This window comes from Lolium rigidum, unplaced genomic scaffold (genome assembly GCF_022539505.1).
Source record: "Lolium rigidum isolate FL_2022 unplaced genomic scaffold, APGP_CSIRO_Lrig_0.1 contig_38547_1, whole genome shotgun sequence".
In the NCBI taxonomy this organism is placed as follows: Eukaryota; Viridiplantae; Streptophyta; class Magnoliopsida; order Poales; family Poaceae; genus Lolium; species Lolium rigidum.
In genome coordinates this window covers 23,204-43,631 of record NW_025900422.1, presented here as the reverse complement: position 1 = coordinate 43,631, position 20,428 = coordinate 23,204, and positions in this window count along the sequence as shown.

Genomic DNA, 20,428 nt, shown 5'->3' with positions numbered 1-20,428 from the left:
ACCTCGACGTCCGGCGATCTCCACCACCACCACCACCACCACCACCATCGCAGGTATAACTTGCAGCTTTCACCTTGTAACCCCTCTTCCTTTTGCGATCTATCCCATCGAGCATTGCTTGTCTAGTGTTGCGAGACATTGCACGTGGCCCCGCATTGTGAGGTGTGTGTGTCGCGTTGAGTAAGGCATCCAAGCAAACACTCGTGTGGCAAGATAGCGAAAGCGAGGCTAACGCTAACATAGTGCGTGAAAAAGCCCCAAAAACACAAAAAGAGTGCGAGTAGCACAATACATCCATACATCCATATGCCCATACATACAAAAGTGCCCACGTGCCACCAAAGATAAAAATGAGTGCAAGTGCCACCATATACAAGAGATACAAAGCTTTTAAGCAAAGAGAGAAGAGAAGAGAGGCCGCGTGTGAATCTTGTTGTCTCATCGTTTGCAACCAAAGCTTTGCCTCTCCTTGTGTTAGTGTGACACCGAGCCACCCTTGCTTTCGGGCTTCATACACTTTTCCGCTCATTCCTTGGTCGCACTAACCCCGCTTATCCCGTGTGTGAGTTCCACATCTTTTTCCGTGTTTATAGTGATCATCGCTTTGACATTTGAGTTTTTGGACTTCACCCACCCTTAACAACAAACTTGATTTCGGATTTCATCTTTTGGCTTTCCACCATACTCACCTAACACCATATTTGCTAGCTTTTGCGTGTGTCTTTGTGTGAGTGCCCGATACAATTGTTCTAACTTTCGGCTTTGTTGGATCACCCCAATCTTGTCATACCACGGTAAGATTGCGAGGTAGTGTTCTTCCACTAACATACACCATATAGATATTGTCTTGCTAACATGTATAGCGACGAAGAAGATACGGAGGAGTACACGGAGCACTTCGAGGAGGATCCCTCTTCAAGCACCGCGGATGTGGAGGAACATGTGGAGCTCTACACCGACAATGGCTCCGCAAGCATCGCCAACATGACCGACATCGAGGAGCTCTACACCGACTATGGCTCCGCGAGCATCGCCAACATGGACGACATCGACGAGCTCTACATCGACACTTGCTCAACAAGCATGGACAACATGGTGGAGCACCATCACGAGGACGACATCGACCACACCATGTCCACCGCCGATGCTCCGACATACCCCTACTTGGCCAATGGAGCTACATATGAAGATCGAGGGCCTCCACGATGGCACCAACATATGGATCATCAAGAGCGTCGCCAACATATTCGACATCGACACGCTTCTCCGAGCTCCTCAAGGCACCGCAAGCAACATGCCAAGTCGCATGAGCCATCATCTAGGCATGGCAAGGACCGTCATCGACATACGTCACCACATGAGCTTCGCCGCCACAAGCCACTTCATGATCGCCATCGACCAACACCTTCCACGAGTCTTCGACGACACCACTCAAGCCATGGTGATGATGCACGAAGACGAGAGCCTCGACATGAAGGCGACAAACACCATCATAGGGTGTCCACTACTACAAGGACGGCAAGTGCACATCGCGCATACCTTCCTCATGAGGCGACTTCCACCTCTTGTGCCACCACCACAATGGCCCCTACCTCGTCATATGCCTATGGACTCCGATGCTACAAGTGCAAGCAACAAGGCCACCTTCCACGGGAATGTCCCAATCTCCTATGTGAGGTGTGCAAGGCCAAGGGTCATGTGGCATGGCAATGCACAACGCCAAGCGCCAAGAAGCTCTACTTCGACGAGCTCAACGCACAAGTCTCCAAGATGCCACCACTTGAGGACGACTTAGGAGGCGATGGAGTTGAGCATGGTGAGCATGGGATTCTCCCTTCACCTACGGAGGCGCATGGAGTTGAGATGGTTGAGCATGGGAAGTTCCCTTCAACCAAGGAGGCGCATGGAGATGAGCAAGTCGAGCCTACTCCTATATGCTTGATTGATGAGTTGGTACCAATCCCATGTGAGCATAAGAGCCACTTAGCCCACTTGAGCGAGAGTGATAGTGAGTTGAGTGACTTCCACCACATATGTGAGTTTGAGTGCTTCCATTTGGAGGACATGAGTGATACACAACGTGAGTTGAGAGAGGTAGATGATAGGTCCATGGAGGATATCGCATTTGCTAACACATTGACCTCTCCCTCGTTTGTGTCTTCTTATGTTGCACTAGGTTCCACGGAGGACGAGCTCCCGCTCATGGAGAAGATGTACATGGTGCATGAATATGATGATATCTCACCATGCTTGCTCCGCGATGGACATGTCGACCACACGGATCCTCCTACTTCCACAACACCTACATCATATGAGTCGACCTTCAAAAGTAACAACATAGGTGTTGATGATGCCATGATCCCACTAGTGGACATGATGACTTATGAGTGCATGCATGATCTTGATGATACATTTGCTACGTCACTTGATTCTTTCATATTCCCATGTGATGCTTTGCTTGCTAACATTGTTGACCATGTGGAATGGATTGATTGTGATAACATGAACATGCCATGCTATGAGAGCTTCAATTTTTCTACCATTGCTTGCAACATGTCGACCACTTGCTCTTTCCCATGTAATGCTTGCAATGATAATGACAAGGATGACATTAGCTTCCAAATGCTTTGTCCCAAATGTTTACACTCTTCCATGATCCTTGCATCCAAGATTGCGAACAATTGCTCTTTCTTATGCTTGGTATGCAAGAATGCTTATTTCATTATCCACGAGATGGCCCCCATAGCCTTCTCACTTTTTGATGATCATGAGTTACCACATGCCATGAATGCACCTTCTTGCCATATGCACCATCGCCATGCATTTCATAATATCTTGCTTGACACTAATGGTGATGTGCACAAGATATGGAACATCATGATGGATGATGTATTCATCTACCATGCACACACGCTTTTTTGCTTTGCTTATTCCATGTGTAGGTACACGGCCGACCACTTCCACCGCTACGGAGCATGAGCTCACAAAACGCGCAATTGAGAGCTACCCCATCAAGGACCTAACTCACGGGAATCACACCAAAGGGTATGTTCCCACAAGCCTTCGCCCTCATGTGTTTCCGACTTGGTTTGTTGAGCTTTCGGTTTGGTCCAATCCCTCGTCACCTCTTTTGCCTCTTATGCAACTTATCTGGAAACATCTTGTTGGCACAATGGTTGTTGAATGTATTGATGATATCATCATACACTACGAGAATCTCAAGGATCATGTCATACATGTGAGAGACACATTATGCACCTTGTACCACATGTCACACCAAAAGTTGCTCTCCTTTGGATTTCTCATTTCATCTTTGGCATTTGCAATGGATTCTTTGACACTTGAGGAAACCCATAATAGGCTCACGCCAACCATACTTTCCCAAGCTAGAGGTCTCCATAGCTTTGCCATTGCACATAAAAATTTTGCCCCAAATTTTGCCGCCGATACTTGCCTTTTGATTGTTCCATTTGTGTGGGACAATGCTACACACAACATTTTTGACACCTTCAAAAGCAAACTTTTACTTGCACAAATTTTTGTCCTACCACATTTTGGATACATCGACACTCTTTTGATCACCATTTTTGCCCAATGCCTTTTGGAGAAACGACTTGATGCTTCGTATTTGATTGAGAGCCTCTTGTTCGTCGGTCACCAAATTGGCATCCACAAGCTTTCCTTTTGCAAGTTGTTTTTCCCCTTGTTCTTCTTCGACCGAGACTTGGCCCCTCCACCACTACATGGGAGACACGTGATGGACTACAACAAAGACGCCTGCACTACGACGAGCTTCCCTAAGGACACAAGGGCACCTATACAAGTCCTTCCCGTCTACCTCATCGGTGAGGAGGAGCAAGAGTCGAGGACGACTCTTCCCCAAGGGGGGGGGGAGATGATGCGGGGTGGCCTTTGGACACCTACGCCTCAAGACCAACAAGTGAAGCCCCGACTATCATCGACGCTACACCATGGCCAAGGAGTCCCCCAAGTGGACCACCAACACAATCCCCCGCCATATATGTCAAGGTGAACTCCTTCCTCTCTATGGTCGATCTCAACACCAACTTGAATGGCATGCTACCTCATGCCTATCATCATTGTGTCTATAGGTGCCAACGTCGACAAGGACCAAGAGAGAAAGAACCCTCATGGTGCATGGAAGAAGGAAGAAGAATGAGGAAGGAAGAAGGAAGGAAGAGGAAGAAGAGGCGGGAGGAGGAAGGCCAGCCGGTCCCAGGCCCGGTCTGACCGGGCTCCTGACCGGACCGCCCGGTCCCAGGCCCGGTTGACCGGCCTCCTGATCGGCCCGGCCGGTTTCGACCGGATTCTACGCTCGTGCCATCCGGACGCAATCCCGGGGCACCCGAAGCCCCGCCCGGTCACCGCCCGGTCCAGGATCCGGTTTGAACCGGATGGGCCGGTCCCAGGCCCGGTCCAACCGGCCCTGTGACCGGATTCGTCGGGTTTGACCCACCAACTTGTACCTTTTCGACCCATGTCGCCTTGTATGCCTATATAAGACCCCAGCTCGCCCCCATAGCTGGTTAGACAAGATTTAGGCTTAAACATGACTTTGAGCTTTGTCTCCCTAGGGTTTCATCCCCTTTGTATCAAGGCACCCCATGTTGGATGATTGGATCTATGTGAGTGAGATTCTAGTGTAGCCCACTCTCTCTCCCTCACCTACCTCCATCCTCAACACCGATCTCTCACTCCGGGATTCTACCTCGAGTCTCTCCCGTGGTGATTCTATTGGCGTGGTCCATCGAGCCACGAGGGTAAGTATCGATTGTATCGGGTTGGTGTGCGTTGTGTTCTTCGCGTTCTTCGTGTTCTTCCGCCTCTCCCTCTCTTTCCCCCTTTGATTCTTGGGTCATTCGCGAGATCGGGCCACACACGGGGTCTTAGACCTTAACAATAGGAGTATCAACCGTGCGCTCATCCCCAAGAGCAGCACGAGCAAGAAGATCCTGAATGTACTTCTCCTGAGAGATAGAAAAGCCATCAGAAGTGGAGGAAACCTCAATCCCAAGAAAATAGCGAAGAGGACCAAGATCAGTCATGAGAAACTGATCACGAAGACGAGCCTTTACAAAGGCAATATACTCAGGATCATCACTAGTAATGATCATATCATCAACATAGAGAAGGAGAAGGGTGCGTCCACGAGGAGAAGTGTGAACGAAAAGTGCTGGATCATGAAGACTAGGAGAGAAACCAGCAGCAGTCACCACAGAGGCAAAGCGCTCAAACCGGGCACGAGGGGCCTGTTTGAGACCATAGAGAGAACGTCGAAGACGACAAACCATCCCATCGGGAACAGAATACCCGGGAGGAGGCTGGATGTAAACCTCCTCACTCAACTCGCCATTAAGAAAAGCATTCCGAACATCAAGGCTGGGAGACGGACCAGCGGCGAACAGAGGCAACAGCAAGAAGGGTACGCACAGTAGTCATATGAGCCAGAGGGGCAAAAGTCTCATCATAGTCATGGCCGTGCTCCTGCTGAAAACCACGAGCCACAAGACGCGCTTTATAGCGCTCAAGAGATCCATCAGAGCGAGTCTTAATTTTATAGACCCACTTACACGTGATGGGACGAACACCAGAAGGGGGAGAAACAAGATCCCAAGTGCCAGTGCGCTCAAGCGCAGCGATCTCCTCAGCCATGGCAAACTGCCATTCAGTATGACGCTCGGCATCCCGATAAGAAGTCGGCTCGGAAACGACAGAGAGACCATACTGACTAGGAGAGTAACGAACTGGAGCACGACGCTGACGAACAGGCCGAGAAGGGGGAAGGTCATCTGCAGAAGACAAGTCATCAGAAGAGGAAGAAGGGACAGAATCGGAAGGAGCCGAAGCTGGAGAACGAGGAGTACTAGGTGGACTAGACGAACGAGAGGATGGCGTCGAAGGGGGCGCATCAGAAGTAGGAGGGAGGGGAGGAGGGACAGCAGGGGGTGCATTCGGAAAAAGAAGAAAAGAGATATCATCCACCGGGTAAGTACCCGAGGTGGGGCGAGGATAGAAGGGACGCGTCTCATCAAATATGACGTCACGAGAGATGCGCATCCAACGACCAACGGGGTCCCAACAGCGATAGCCCTTATGCTCATCACTGTATCCGAGAAAAACACACTCAAAAGACTGAGCGGTCAGTTTGATGCGTTCGCGAGGAGGCAGAAGGACATAGCAGACGCAACCAAATGAACGGAGAGTCGAGTAGTCTGGAGAAACACTAGAGAGACGCTCGAGAGGAATGCCACCCTGTAGAGCAGCGGAAGGCTGAATGTTAATGAGGCGGGCCGACGTAGCGACAGCCTCAGCCCAGAAATATGGCGGAAGAGAAGAGGCAATCATCATAGCACGGGTGGTCTCAAAAAGATGACGATGCTTCTTTTTTTTTGCTTTTTTTTTTACCTCAGAAGAAAATCAACTGCAGAGAGGAGCACGACCAGAGGAGATAGCAGTACGGAGCGGAGCGCAGCAGCCAGGGGAGCGGATCGGCCAGATCGATCAGCATCCAGGGGAGATTAGCAGGCAGGGGAGATCAGCCACGCGCGCAGCAGCACGGATCAGGGAGCAGGCGGGCAGCCCAGCACGGGAGAGAGGAGCACGGCCACGCGCGGAGCAGCACGGATCAAGGAGCAGGCGGGCAGCACAGAGCAGGCAGCGAGCGGGACGTATCCGGGGAGAGCAGGCGGGCAGCACGACCGACGGGCGGATCACAGCACGGCGGACGGGCGGATCACACGCGGGATCTGCGGGCGTGGGGAGAATCGGCCTGGCAGAGATCCGATCGAGCAGGGAAGAAGGAAGACGCGGGGCGGGAGAGAAGATCCGATCCGATCCAGCCGGGAAGAAATCTGGCGGCGGAGACGACCGCGGAGACGGCCGGACGAGAGCGGCAACTACGGCCGGGACAACATACAGACTAGGACCAAATTTTGCTCTGATACCATGTTAGAGGAATATGCGTGTTGTATTACCAGGGGGCCAAAGACCACAATATATAATACATGTACAGGTGCAAATATGCAGGAAGCCCCCTAACATATGGGGAAACTACAATATACAAATATATACTCTAACAGAATAAAAGAGAAAAACCAAGAAAGGCTGCGTTTTCTTGGGCAGCACAAACCTGTCTCCCATCTTTCATCTTCTCCAAGTGTGCATGTGTGTGTGTCAAGGGGTTCACGTATGTTTGAATTGATCTTACAGACTTCCTTGTTTTACGGTAACATGTGGTGTGGTTGCTTCCTCCAATCTGCGGGTGTCGTGACTCTTTTAGAGGCGTCATTGTGGTCACCTTCGGGGTGAAAACCAATGGCCGGTTCAGTGACTATTTTTGATAAAAAGCATTAGGGTGCCAGGCTTTAAATTAATGAAGCCTCACACGACCACTTTTAGTTATAGGATGCTGAAGAACGGCGAACAAAGCGGCGAAATTACAATAAAGCACCAGATATACTACGAAGAACAACTTGAAAATAAAGTGGCCCTCTTCCGTGATCAACAAACCGGAGCCGGAGGAAGCCCTCCTCAAGAGGAAGCCGATAGGAGTGACTTGACTAGGGGTCCACATGGGAACTGAGCGTTGCAGCTTCATCCCATCCATCGCCAAAGAAGGCACTCTGCCTCCTTGTCAATTGGTCTTTGGAGGCGCTCCTATGAACTTGGACGAGCATTAACGTTGAGGTTGTTAGACTTGGTTCCGGCACACCGCATCAACTCGTCGAGTGATGTCCAGCGATACGCCCAGGACGTTGCAAGGCTAACTCATATTATTCTGGTGAGACGAGCAATACTAGAACCAACTATCGTACTCAACGTAGAATTATTGATCTACTTGTATGGTGCTTAATTCTAAGAGGGGTCCAAGGAAGACGACTTCAAAAAGGTCCCACACCCTGCCAGACACACACAATGGAGAAATCTGCACCAGTTCGGAAAATGACCACATCAGAGAAATAGTTGTTGGGAAGGTACGTAGTAGGAGCATGCACAAGCACCGAATTTCATAGGGACTAACCAAAGGCCGTAGATGAAGGTGGCTCTAACAACACCACTGCAATTCTGCCGACAACGACAAGGGGAAAACTTCCCTCACCACCAGGACAAGTGCATGTCAACATAAATGCACGTGGCGGTATGGGCACCGAAGATCACTATGGCCCTCCACAAACTTGAAGAACGCCATGATGGCGTGTAACTCACACGTTCGTTGGGAACCCCAAGAGGAAGGTATGATGCGCACAGTAGCAAGTTTTCCCTCAGAAAGAAACCAAAGTTTAATCGAACCAGGAGGAGCCAAGAAGCACGTTGAAGGTTGATGGTGGCGAAATGTGATGCGGCGCAACAACAGGGATTCCGGCGCCAACGTGGAATCTGCACAACAAAACCAAAGTACTTTGCCCCAACGAAACAGTGAGGTTGTCAATCTCACCGGCTTGCTGTAACAAAGGATTAAACGTATCGAGTGGAAGATGATTGTTTGCAAGAAAACAGTAAAACACAATTGCGGTAGATTGTATGCTATGTAAAGAATAGGACCGGGGTCCACAGTTCACTAGAGGTGTCTCTCCCATAAGATAAAAGCATGTTGGGTGAACAAATTACAGTCGGGCAATTGACAAATAGAGAAGGGCATAACAATGCATATACATGATATGATAAATATAGTGAGATTTAATTGGGCATTACGACAAAGTACATAGACCGCCATCCAACTGCATCTATGCCTAAAAAGTCCACCTTCAGAGTTATCATCCGAACCCCATTCAGTATTAAGTTGCTAAGCAACGGACAATTGCATTAAGTATGGTGCGTAATGTAATCGACAACTACATCCTTAGACATAGAATCAATGTTTTATCCCTAGTGGCAACAGCACATCACAACCTTAGAATTTTCTCATCACTGTCCCAGGTGTCAATGAAGGCATGAACCCACTATCGAGCATAAATACTCCCTCTTGGAGTTAAGAGTACAAACTTGGCCGGAGCCTCTACTAATAACGGAGAGCATGCAAGATCATAAACAACACATAAACAATAGATTGATAATCACCATAACATAGTACTCTCTATCCATCGGATCCCGACAAATACAACATATAGTATTACAGATAGATGATCTTGATCATGTTAGGCAGCTCACAAGATCCAACAATGAAGCACAACAAGGAGAAGACGACCATCTAGCTACTGCTATGGACCCATGGTCCAGGGGTGAACTACTCACTCATCACTCCGGAGGCGATCATGGCAATGAAGAGTCCTCCGGGAGATGAATCCCCTCTCCGGCAGGGTGCCGGAGGCGATCTCCTGAATCCCCCGAGATGGGATTCGCGGCGGCGGCGTCTCCGGAAGGTTTTCCGTATCGTGGCTCTCGATGACCGGGGTTTTCGCGACGGAGGCTTTAAGTAGGCGAAAGGGTAGGTCAGGGGGGCTGACGAGGGGCCCACACCATAGGGCGGCGCGGGCCCCCCTCTGGCCGCGCGGCCCTATGGTGGCGGCGCCTCGTCGCCCACTTCGTTATCTCTTCGGTCTTCTGGAAGCTCGGTGCAAAAATAGGACCTTAGGCGTTGATTTCGTCCAATTCCGAGAATATTTCCTTACTAGGATTTCTGAAACAAAAAACAGCAGAAAACAGGAACTGGCTCTTCGGCATCTTGTTAATAGGTTAGTTCCAGAAAATGCATAAATATGACATATAATGTGCATAAAACATGTAGGTATCATCAATAAAGTAGCATGGAACATAAGAAATTATCGATACGTTGGAGACGTATCAGCATCCCCAAGCTTAGTTCTGCTCGTCCCAAGCAGGTAAAACGATAACAAAGATAATTTCTGAAGTGACATGCCATCATAATCTTGATCATACTATTTGTAAACATATGTAATGAATGCAGCGATCAAAACAAAAGTAATGACATGAGTAAACAAGTGAATCATATGACAAAGACTTTTCATGAATAGTACTTCAAGACAAGCATCAATAAGTCTTGCATAAGAGTTAACTCATAAAGCAATAAATCAAAGTAAAGGTATTGAAGCAACACAAAGGAAGATTAAGTTTCAGCGGTTGCTTTCAACTTATAACATGTATATCTCATGGATATTGTCAACATAAAGTAATATAACAAGTGCAATATGCAAGTATGTAGGAATCAATGCACAGTTCACACAAGTGTTTGCTTCTTAAGGTGGAAGGAGATAGGTAAACTGACTCAACAATAAAAGTAAAAGAAAGGTCCTTCAAAGAGGAAAGCATCGATTGCTGTATTTGTGCTAGAGCTTTTATTTTGAAAACATGAAACAATTTTGTCAACGGTAGTAATAAAGCATATGAGTTATGTAAATTATATCTTACAAGTTGCAAGCCTCATGCATAGTATACTAATAGTGCCCGCACCTTGTCCTACTTAGCTTGGACTACCGGATCTTTGCATGCCATGTTTCAACCAAGTGTCACAAAGGGGTACCTCCATGCCGCCCGTACAAAGGTCTAAGGAGAAAGCTCGCATTTTGGATTTCTCGCTTTTGATTATTCTCAACTTAGACATCCATACCGGGACAACATGGACAACAGATAATGGACTCCTCTTAAATGCATAAGCATGTAGCAACAATTATTATTCTCATATGAGATTGAGGATATATGTCCAAAACTGAAACTTCAACCATGATTCATGGCTTTAGTTAGCGGCCCAACGTTCTTCTCTAACAATTTTGCATGCTCCAACCACTAAGGTGATAGATCCTTCAGACAAGACGGACATGCATAGCAACTCACATGATATTCAACAATAGTTGATGGCGTTCCCTGAAGCATGGTTATCGCACAACAAGCAACTTAATAAAAGATAAAGTGCATAAGTACATATTCAATACTACGATAGTTTTTAAGGCTATTTTGTCCCATGAGCTATATATTGCAAAGGTGAATGATGGAATTTTAAAGGTATCACTCAAGCAATTTACTTTGGAATGGCGGAGAAATACCATGTAGTAGGTAGGTATGGTGGACACGAATGGCATAGTGGTTGGCTCAAGGATTTTGGATGCATGAGAAGTATTCCCTCTCGATACAAGGTTTAGGCTAGCAAGGTTATTTGAAGCAAACTCAAGGATGAACCGGTGCAGCAAAACTCACATAAAAGACATATTGTAAACATTATAAGACTCTACACCGTCTTCCTTGTTGTTCAAAACTCAATACTAGATATTATCTAGACCTTAGAGAGACCAAATATGCAAATCAAATTTTAGCAAGCTCTATGTATTTCTTCATTAATGGGTGCAAAGTATATGATGCAAGAGCTTAAACATGAGCACAACAATTGCCAAGTATCACATTATCCAAGACATTTTAGAATTACTACATGTAGCATTTTCCAATTCCAACCATATAACAATTTAACGAAGAAAAACTTCGCCTTGAACATTATGAGTAAAGCCTAAGGACATATTTGTCCATATGCAACAGCGGAGCGTGTCTCTCTCCCACAAAGTGAATGCTAGGATCCATTTTATTCAATCAAAAACAAAAATAAAAACAAACCGACGCTCCAAGTAAAGAACACAAGATGTGATTGAATAAAAATATAGTTTCAGGGGAGGAACCTGATGATGTTGTCGATGAAGAAGGGGATGCCTTGGGCATCCCCAAGCTTAGACGCTTGAGTCTTCTTAAAATATGCAGGGGTGAACCACGGGGGCATCCCCAAGCTTAGAGCTTTCACTCCTCTTGATCATAGTATATCATACTCCTCTCTTGACCCTTGAAAACTTCCTTCACACCAAACTTCAAGCAAACTCATTAGAGGGTTAGTGCACAATTAATAATTCACACATTCAGAGGTGACACAAACATTTTTTTCACTTCTGGACATTGCATAAAACTACTGGACATTAATGGATCAAAGAAATAAATCCAACATAGCAAAAGAGGCAATGCGAAATAAAAGGCAGAATCTGTCAAAAACAGAACAGTCCGTAAAGACGAATTTAAAGCTGGCACCAGACTTGCTCAAATGGAAAAACTCAAAACTAATGAAAGTTGCGTACATATCTGAGGATCATGCTCGTAAATTTGCAGATTTTTTAGAATTTTCTACAGAGGCCTGTGCCCAGATTCGTGACAGACAGCAATGCTGTTTCTGCGCAGCGATCCCAAATATAACATCAACTTTGACATAGAAAATTTACTTGGCACAAAAACATGATAAGGAGAGGTTGCTACAGTAGTAAACAACTTCCAAGTCTCAACAAAACAAAAATTGCTGTAGTAAAAACATGGGTTGTCTCCCATAAGCGCTTTTCTTTAACGCCTTTCAGCTATGCGCAGAAAGTGCAAATCAAGTAACATCGAGAGATGAAGCATCAACATCATAACTTGTTCTAATAATAGAATCAAAAGGCAACTTCATTCTCTTTCTAGGGAAGTGTTCCATACCTTTCTTGAGAGGAAATTGATATTTAATATTACCTTCCCTCATATCAATAACAGCACCAACGGTTCGAAGAAAAGGTCTTCCCAACACAATAGGACAAGATGCATTGCATTCGATATTCAAAACAACAAAATCAACGGGGACAAGGTTATTGTTAACCGTAATGTGCACATTATCAATCCTCCCCAAAGGTTTCTTTTTAACATTATCGGCAAGATTAACATCCAAATAACAATTCTTCAATGGTGGCAAGTCAAGCATATCATAAATCTTTTTAGGCATAACGAAATACTTGCACCAAGATCACATAAAGCATTACATTCAAAGTCATTGAATTTCATTTTAATGATGGGCTCCCAACCATCTTCTAACTTTCTAGGAATAGAAGTTTCAAGTTTTAGTTTCTCTTCTCTAGCTTTTATGAGAGCATTTGTAATATGTTTTGTAAAGGCTAAATTTATAGCACTAGCATTAGGACTTTTAGCAAGTTTTTGTAAGAACTTTATAACTTCAGAGATGTGGCAATCATCAAAATCTAAATCATTATGAGCTACAGCAATGGGATCATTGTTCCCAAGGTTGGAAAAAATTTCAGCAGTTCTATCACAAGCAGTTTCAGCAGTTTTAGCAATTTCAGAGCAGTTTTGTTCGCTTTGCACTAGAAGTAGAAACATTGCCAACACCAATTATTTTACCATTGATAGTAGGAGGTGCAGCAACATGTGAAGAATTAGCATTACTAGTGGTGGTAATAGTCCAAACTTTAGCTACATTATTCTCTTTAGCTAGTTTTTCATTTTCTTCTCTATCCCACCTAGCACGCAATTCTGCCATTAATCTTATATGAGAGTGGATTTGGTGATCACATGGGTAGGTGTGCACCCTTCCTCCAACGTTAGATTTGCTTTAAGATTCCAACTTTGCAGACGGCGACCAAACGGCGTTGAATCACCTTGTGTGCACTCATGACGAGCAAGCGCGCAAGTACGACCGAGCCTACACTGCATCCGGTCCTTATCAAAACAACAAATATCTACAGCGAAATTCCGTGGCCTCCAACAAAAAAGCTGCTACAGCCTACATGCACTAGCTTTTTATGCATATGCGTGAAAGAGATTCATCTCCCGTCAAAATTAACTACTGGCGCCAAAAAGTAGAGCAGAACTTGCCGCATGGCACAGACGACGTTCAAGAAAGTAGAGCGGCATGCCAGATTAATTGTTGTCGTGACACACTACTAGCGTGTAGCAGGAGGAGCATGTATGGTCGTCCATGCCTCAGGTCAGCATGCATGGTGGGTCCTGCTTTTCTTTTTAACTCAAAACGAATATTAAGTGACATGGATCATAGCACTAGCATAGTAGCATGGATCAGCACACATCACCTCAACTTTTCCGTGCATGTAGTGCACAGACCAGCAAATGGCGAACAAGAATACAAAAGCAACACTGTTTTCTTGGCCTTGCATCGAAACAAAATACTGACTCACTATCACGGACAGTCGAACGACGTTAGCCACGCGTCAATCAGTGGATGCGTGCGTACCTATCCCTCTGCTCACCAGCGTTCATTCGAATCTTATATTCTCATTAATTCTAACTTGGATGGCATTTGCTGTAGTAGTAATCTTATTATCAATATCATTATTAGGCATAACTTTCAATTTTAAAAGATTAACATCGGAGGCAAGTCTATCAACTCTAGAAGCAATAGTATCAATTTTATCAAGCTTTTCCTCAACAGATTTGTTAAAAGCAGTTTGTGTACTAATAAATTCTTTAAACATAGCTTCAAGACCAGAGGGTACACTCCTATTATTGTTGTAAGAATTCCCATAAGAATTACCATAACCATTACCATTAGCGAAGGATATGGCCTATAGTTATTACCGAGTTGTTCCTATAAGCATTGTTGTTGAAATTATTATTTTTAATGAAATTCACATCAACATTTTGTTCTTGAGCAACCAATGAAGCTAAAGGAACATTATTTGGATCAACATTAGATCTACCATTCACAAGCATAGACATAATCACATCAATCTTATCACTCAAGGAAGAGGTTTCTTCAACAGAATTTACCTTCTTACCTTGTGGAGCTCTTTCCGTGTGCCATTCAGAGTAATTTATCATCATATCATCAAGAAGTTTTTTAGCCGCCCCCAAAGTAATGGACATAAAGGTACCTCCAGCAGCTGAATCCAATAAATTCCGCGAAGAAAAATTTAGTCCTGCATAGAAGGTTTGGATGATCATCCAAGTAGTCAGTCCATGGGTTGGGCAATTCTTTACCAAGGTTTTCATTCTCTCCCATGCTTGAGCAACATGTTCAGTATCTAATTGCTTAAAATTCATTATGTTACTTCTCAAAGATATAATTTTAGCGGGAGGATAATATCTACCAATAAAAGCATCCTTGCATTTAGTCCATGAATCAATACTATTCTTAGGCAAAGATAGCAACCAATCTTTAGCTCTTCCTCTTAATGAGAAAGGAAACACTTTCAATTTAATAATATCACCATCTACATCCTTATACTTTTGCATTTCACAAAGTTCAACAAAATTATTGAGATGGGCGAGCAGCATCATCGGAACTAACACCAGAAAATTGATCTCTCATAACCAAGTTCGAGTAAAGCGAGGTTTAATTTCAAAGAATTCTGCTGTAGTAGCAGGTGGAGCAATAGGTGTGCATAGGAAATCATTATTATTTGCATTTGTGAAGTCACACAACTTAGTATTTTCAGGGGTATTCATTTTAGCAACGGTAAATAAAACAAACTAGATAAAGTAAATGCAAGTAACTAATTTTTTTGTGTTTTTGATAGAGAGCAAGACAATAAATAAAGTAAAACTAGCAACTAATTTTTTTGTGTTTTGTTTAGGTGCAGCAAACAAAGTAGTAAATAAAATAAAGCAAGACAAAAACAAAGTAAAGAGATTGAGAAGTGGAGACTCCCCTTGCAGCGTGTCTTGATCTCCCCAACGAACGGCGCCGGAAAAAGAGCTTGATGGCGTGTAACTCACACGTTCGTTGGGAACCCCAAGAGGAAGGTATGATGCGCACGGTAGCAAGTTTTCCCTCCAGAAAGAAACCAAGGTTTAATCGAACCAGGAGGAGCCAAGAAGCACGTTGAAGGTTGATGGTGGCGAAATGTGATGCGGCGCAACAACAGGGATTCCGGCGCCAACGTGGAATCTGCACAACAAAACCAAAGTACTTTGTCCCAATGAAACAGTGAGGTTGTCAATCTCACCGGCTTGCTGTAACAAAGGATTAAACGTATCGAGTGGAAGATGATTGTTTGCAAGAAAACAGTAAAACACAATTGCAGTAGATTGTATGCTATGTAAAGAATAGGACCGGGGTCCACGAGTTCACTAGAGGTGTCTCTCCCATAAGATAAAAGCATGTTGGGTGAACAAATTACAGTCGGGCAATTGACAAATAGAGAAGGGCATAACAATGCATATACATGATATGATAAATATAGTGAGATTTAATTGGGCATTACGACAAAGTACATAGACCGCCATCCAACCGCATCTATGCCTAAAAAGTCCACCTTCAGGTTATCATCCGAACCCCATTCGGTATTAAGTTGCTAAGCAACGGACAATTGCATTAAGTATGGTGCGTAATGTAATCGACAACTACATCCTTAGACATAGAATCAATGTTTTATCCCTAGTGGCAACAAGCACATCACAACCTTAGAACTTTCGTCACATCGTCCCGGTGTCAATGAAGCCATGAACCCACTATCGAGCATAAATACTCCCTCTTGGAGTTAAGAGTACAAACTTGGCCAGAGCCTCTACTAATAACGGAGAGCATGCAAGATCATAAACAACACATAAAAAATAGATTGATAATCACCATAACATAGTATTCTCTATCCATCGGATCCCGACAAACACAACATATAGTATTACAGATAGATGATCTTGATCATGTTAGGCAGCTCACAAGATCCAACAATGAAGCACAACAAGGAGAAGACGACCATCTAGCTACCGCTATGGACCCATGGTCCAGGGGTGAACTACTCACTCATCACTCCGGAGGCGATCATGGCGATGAAGAGTCCTCCGGGAGATGAATCCCCTCTCCGGCAGGGTGCCGGAGGCGATCTCCTGAATCCCCCGAGATGGGATTCGCGGCGGCGGCGTCTCTGGAAGGTTTTCCGTATCGTGGCTCTCGGTATCGGGGTTTTCGCGACGGAGGCTTTAAGTAGGCGAAAGGGTAGGTCAGGGGGGCTGACGAGGGGCCCACACCATAGGGCGGCGCGGGCCCCCCTCTGGCCGCGCGGCCCTATGGTGGCGGCGCCTCGTCGCCCCACTTCGTTATCTCTTCGGTCTTCTGGAAGCTCCGTGCAAAAATAGGACCCTGGGCGTTGATTTCGTCCAATTCCGAGAATATTTCCTTACTAGGATTTCTAAACCAAAAACAGCAGAAAACAAAGAATCGGCTCTTCGGCATCTTGTTAATAGGTTAGTTCCAGAAAATGCATAAATATGACATATAATGTGCATAAAACATGTAGGTATCATCAATAAAGTAGCATGGAACATAAGAAATTATCGATACGTTGGAGACGTATCACGCCACTCGCATCACAGCCCACGGGTCACCAACACACTTCCACACACATCACAAATGCCCACAACCTCCAGGCTACCAAGACCACGCTTTCAGCAAGGATTGTGACACCCACAGTGCCACCATGGTCAAATTGAAAGATTATGTTTTCACCCGGGAAACTAGGAGAAGGGGAGGGACATCACCTCGATGGCGCCCCCTAGCGAGGAAGGTGGAACCGATAGTCCTCGTCACCATCCAGACCGATACCACCAGTCAGGTATTTCTTTCGGTCACAAATTCCTGCCGCCATCACCCTAACCCGTCCAAGAGTCACTACCAACAGCCACAAATTCAGCGAGGTGGGACACGTCTGAGTTGAGCGGGGCTGGAGTCTTCAAATATGGAGCTGACAGCCACCAAGGAGGCCCCAGAGCCATGTTCAACACTTGCTAGCTCCACGCTGTTCACATGGCCTCAGAGGCAGGCCTGCATCCGCGACTGCATCTTGCAATCGAGCTGGTGTCTGCTCTCCAGACAAGCTAGGCCGCCACCTCGGGAATCAGTAGCACTCTAAATGAAGTGGCTAGATACGTACCCATGGCCACCTTCCTCGGATAGCCCGCGAGCTTGCCCAACAAATGTCTTTTGTGCCGGCGAGCTAAGGGATGAACGAGAAGAAGGCTGGTGGCGCGCTAGGGTTTGGTCGCCACCCGTGTCGACTTGGAGTAGAGCGATACGGGGGCCAAAGCGTTTCTTGTTCACATATGTTTGAATCCATCTTGTATACTTCCTTCTTTTACTGTAAGAAGTGAAGTGGTTGTTTCATGCAATATGCAGGTGTCATGACTCTCTTGGGGGCATTGTTGTGGTCACCTTCCTTGTGTCAGGGCTCCAGATGAAAACCCTTGGCCTTCTCAGTCTCGATGGCAGCGGTGCTCTAGATCCTTACCCACTTGGGGGTATCTTCATGGAATTCTGGTGCCACTCAATCCCGTTTGTTGTCATCGGTGGGCAAGTTTCGATCATGTCTCGAGTCACTTTGGGCACTAGCGTGGGGCGTTCTCTGTGGCCTCCTATCTTATACATGTGAGTTAGTTATCACCACTCCATGAACCGAAGCGAGATGACATGCATCCTTCTTCGGCGAGGTAAATAATATTGTGGGAAATGGTCCACAAAATTACCCTATGTACCAACTCCAGCAATTGACACATGGCATGGCATGCATGTCAATTTAAATATAAGAATATATAACCAAATTATTATCTGTTTTTTCTCTTTCCTGGTCACTTGTAAATTGCTAGACTTGGCCCACGGAGGTGATTTTGTGGACCATGTCCGATAATTTTTTTTCGCTTCGTCGATAGCTTGGTGAGTGTGGTGTACCTAACGATGTCTGGTGGTTTTGAAAGTAGGTTGTTTTATCTTTGAAATGATGTGCAAAAGGTTTCACCTATTACTTTATCTCGGCTCGGCGGTATAATTTTACTTATAAAGTAAGACAAAGTCCTATTTTTAGAGAATAACAAAGTTGAAATTGCACTTGAAGAGTTAATGTGATGCGTGATCAAGAAGTGTACATCTTTTTTTTTAATATATACATGTTCCTTCATGATGTTTGGGAGGGGGTGGGGTACCAAAAAAATCAATATAGATAAATATGACTATATAGATCAGATAGCAATGTTCAGATGAAACAATTTATAATATTACCCCATCTACTTCAAAACTACAATTTGCGACTAGTTTTGCGGCACCCCATCTTGCTTGTCGCTGGTTTTTTCTTGGTTGGGAAATAAATACCAGTGAGCACTTGTATTACCGATTTTCGGAAATATTGAAAATATCGGTCTTAAACTCTTAATGCTGCATGGGATTTGCCAACTAATTTTATAAATTTGTTTAAAAAATTAGTTATGTTTTAGATAATTTTTAAATTTTACCATACGCTGTGTGCTACCACGTCACCGAATTTGGGAACCATCATCTATCGCGCTTATATATCTTCATCGCCGAACTCTTTGTCCTTTTGTGTTCCAACAGGCCAACCATCACCGAGCGGGGCCTCCTGCCACTGGGCCTTGGAAATGTTAGGCTGCTAGCACTGTAGGCCCTTTGGCCCACAGGTACAACCAATCCTCTGCAAGTTGAATTTTTGTGCGTAATTCGTCACACTAACCTTTTCTTCGTCTATCCAAAAAATATCCCTTTGATCTCCAAACCAATCATAATTTGTGTCTTTTGCCATACATATTCTTTATTTTAAATCAATTGAGTCAGCTTTTATCTAGATGAGCATGTATTTAAAATAGAGAAAGTATGTATTTGTTATCATTGAGCAAAGTTTTCTTGAATGTGTTTAGGGGCACATAAATCTACCCACACCGAGGCTATTATAGCTAGTATCATGCATTATGCAGATGCAAAAAACCGATGTGTCACTGCAATTAATGATGAGAAAGATTATAATGGTATCATATGTAGATATCATATCATATAATGTAATGTAAACTAGAAAAATTAATATCAAATATATATTCTACACAATTTTGCATTAAGATTTTATAAATCATTAAATATATTGAGAATAGTATACTACTATACGATACTAGGAATTATGGAGATATTATGATACGCTAGAATCATATCTATGATAGTACTATATGATACTACACACTGTGATCAGATTTACAAGTTTTTGATGCGCGTTGAGCATGGACCGCATCTTCCACGTGCACAAGTACAAACCGCCCCGGCCATCAAGGTAGCATCACTCTCATGGTACTTATTTGAGTTTTTATTTTCGAGAAGGAGATTATTTCACTTTAGGATAGATATTCCCCGTGTACCTCGAGTTCAGGATATCAAACCAAAATTAAAGTATTACTCCTTTATGGGATTATTTCTAGAAGGATTTTTTTCTGTTCGCTTGCATATGCTTAATGTGCACGTATCAATTACATGCATATCTGTTTGTAGTGTCAATTAATTGCCTTGTCTCCACATGCACGCCATTTGTCACTTCGTTGAAGGGTTCTACACCATAATTATTTCGCCCCCTGTTTTGCTATATATGCCGTGGAGTCATGTGTGGCAAACAAAAGAACAACATAGGTGAAGGAAGAAAGAAAACGTATGGAAGGACGCCAAGCAAACAACCACTGAAACAAGACAAAAAAGGTAAAACTAAATAAAGTGAATTCTCTATCAAGTTCGATTCAGTATGGTGTTTACCTTATAGTATTACATTGTCAACGCTAGTAACATTGTTTTCATCCATTATATCTCGTTGGTTCCCGTGCATTTTGGTGCCTTTTAAAAAAAATTCTCGAGAACTCTAAAACCCGATCTTTAGATAGTTTCCTTATAGAG